Source organism: Nomascus leucogenys, chromosome 12, assembly GCF_006542625.1.
Source record: "Nomascus leucogenys isolate Asia chromosome 12, Asia_NLE_v1, whole genome shotgun sequence".
Lineage (NCBI taxonomy): Eukaryota > Metazoa > Chordata > Mammalia > Primates > Hylobatidae > Nomascus > Nomascus leucogenys.
In genome coordinates, this window is record NC_044392.1 from 8,037,612 (window position 1) to 8,040,618 (window position 3,007).

General features: G+C 43.1%; 1 pseudogene; it reads left to right on the forward strand.

Annotated features, from left to right (window-relative positions):
- Nucleotides 1-1,723: 1,723 nt before the first annotated feature.
- LOC100603001 lies at nucleotides 1,724-2,632 on the forward strand (annotated as a pseudogene).
- Nucleotides 2,633-3,007: the final 375 nt, after the last annotated feature.

A 3,007-nucleotide genomic window follows, 5' to 3' on the forward strand; every position in this document is an offset into this window, starting at 1 on the left:
ACAATCAGCAGCACCCATTCCCTAGACCCCTGCCTGCCAAATTATTCTTGAAAAACTTTAGCCTATGAATTTTCAGGGAGACTGATTTAGTAATAATAAAACTCCAGACTTCCATTTAGTCAGCTCTATGTGTATTAAACTCTTTCCCTATTGCAATTCCTGTCTTTTATTTTATTTTATTTATTTCTTCAGCCACCACACCTGGTCAAAGATAAGGCCTTTAAAGAAGTAATTAGGCTGGGCGCAGTGGCTCATGCCTGTAATCCTGGCACTTTCAGAGGCCGAGGCGGGTGGATTGCCTCAGGTCAGGAGTTCGAGACCAGCCTGGGCAACATGGTGAAACCCTGTCTCTACTAAAATACAAAAAAAAAATGAGCCGGGTATGGTGGCATGCCCCTGTAGTCCCAGCTACTCGGGAGGCCGAGGCAGGAGAGTTGCTTGGACCCAGGAGGCAGAGGTTGCAGTGAGCTGAGATCGTGCCACGGCTGGAGTGCCGTGTGAGACTCCGTCAGAAAGAAAGAGGGGAGGGGAGGGGAGGGGAGGGGAGGGAGGAAAAAAGAAATTAAGGTTAAATAAAGTCATAAGGGTGGGGGGCTAGGACTGGTGTCCTTGTAAGAAGAAGAGATGGCCAGGCACGGTGGCTCACGCCTGTAATCCCAGCACATTGGGAGGCTGAGGCAGGAGAATTGCCTGAACCTGGGAGGCAGATGTTGCAGTGAGCCAAGATCGCACCATTGCACTCCAGCCTGGGCAACAGAGAGAGACACCGTCTCAAAAAAAAAAAAAAAAAAAAAAATTAGCTGGTGTTGGTGGCACACCTGTAATCCCATCTACTCAGGAGGCTGAGGCAAGAGAATCACTTGAACCCAGGAGGCAGAGGTTGCAGTGAGCCAAGATCGCACCACTGTACTCCAGCCTGGGTGACAAAGTAAGACACTGTTTCGAAAAAAAAAAAAGAAGAAGAAGAAGGAAAGGAGGGAAGGAGGAAAAAAAGACGCTGCCAGGTTGCTTTCCAAAAATGCTAAAAAAATTTGCCTTTATATCAGCAATATGAGAGGTTCCTTTTTCTCCACAACCCCTCCAGTGATAGGTACTATGGGTCTTCTTAATATCTGCAGGTCTACCCAAATGTCCATCAGCAAGTGGATAAAGAAACTATGGTATATATAGATATAGATATGATGGAATACTACTCAGCAATAAAAAGGAATGAATTAATGGCATTCACAGCCACCTGGAGGAGACCGGATACTATTATTCTAAGTGAAGTAATTCAGGAATGGAAAACCAAACATCGTATGTTCTCACTTATAAGTAAGAGCTAAGCTATGAGGATGCAAAAGCATAAGAATAACACAGTGGACTTTGGGGACTCAAGGGGAAAGGCTGGGAAGTGGGTGAGGGATAAAAGACTACAAATTGTGTGCAGTGTTTACTGCTCAGGTAATGGGTGCACCAAAATCTCACAAATCACCACTAAAGAACTTACTCATGTGACCAAACACTTGTTCCTCATTAACCTATGTAAATAAAACATTTAAAAAAAAAAATCTGGCCAGGCGTGGTGGCTCATGCCTGTAATCCCAGCACTTTGGGAGGCCGAGGCATGTGGATCACGAGGTTGGGAGATCGAGACCACCCTGGCTAACATGGTGAAACCCTGTCTCTACTAAAAGTACAAAAAAAAGATCCACCTAGTTAAGAGTTGCAGGTAGCGGTAGCGATGGACACTCTGGATTGAGTTGTAAAGTCCAAAACGAAAAGAGCCAAGAGATTCCTTGAGAAGAGAGAACCAAAACTCAATGAAAATATTAAAAATGCCATGCTGATTAAAGGGGGAAATGCAAATGCAACAATGACACAAGTACTTAAAGATGTGTATGCACTGAAAAAACCATACGCTGTACTATATAAAAAGAAAAATATTACAAGACCTTTTGAGGATCAGACATCACTGGAATTCTTTTCAAACAAGTCAGATTGTTCTTTATTCATGTTTGGCTCCCATAATAAGAAGCGGCCAAATAATCTAGTAATAGGTCATATGTATGACTACCATGTGCTGGATATGATTGAATTAGGTATTGAGAATTTTGTCTCTCTAAAAGACAATAAGAACAGTAAATGTCCTGAGGGAACAAAACCCATGCTAATATTTGCTGGTGATGATTTTGATGTAACAGAAGATTATAGAAGACTAAAAAGTCTTATTGATTTCTTCAGAGGCCTCACAGTATCAAATATCCACCTGGCTGGATTAGAGTATGTTCTGCACTTCACTGCACTGAATGGGAAGATTTACTTTCGAAGCTGTAAGTTGCTGTTGAAGAAATCTGGTTGCAGAACACCACGGATTGAATTGGAAGAGATGGGACCCTCATTGGATCTGGTTCTGAGGAGGACACACCTGGCATCGGATGACCTTTATAAATTATCTATGAAAATGCCAAAAGCTCTCAAGCCAAAGAAGAAGAAAAATATTTCCCATGATACTTTTGGTACAACTTATGGAAGGATTGACAGGCAGAAGCAAGACCTAAGCAAACTACAAACCAGGAAAATGAAGGGGTTGAAGAAGCGACCTGCAGAAAGGATAACAGAAGACAGGAGAAAAAGTCAAAAAGAATTTTAAAAAATTGATAGAACTTGAAAAAAAAATACAAAAAAAAATTAGCCAGGCGTGGTAGCGGGCGCCTGTAGTCCCAGCTACTTGGGAGGGTGAGGCAGGAGAATGGCGTGAACCTGGGAGGCGGAGCTTTCAGTGAGCCGAGATGGTGCCACTGCACTCCGGCCTGGGCGACACAGCAAGACTCTGTCTCAAACAAAAAAAAAAGAATCTGCAGGTCTGATGGGTGTAAAGTAGAATCACGTTGAAGTTTTCTTGTTTTTTTGTGGGGTTTTTGTTGTTGTTGTTTTAGAATTGAGATCTTGCTCAATCACCCAGGCTGAAGGGCGGTATACCATCATGGATCACTGCAGACTCAATCTCCCTGGGCTCAAGTGATTC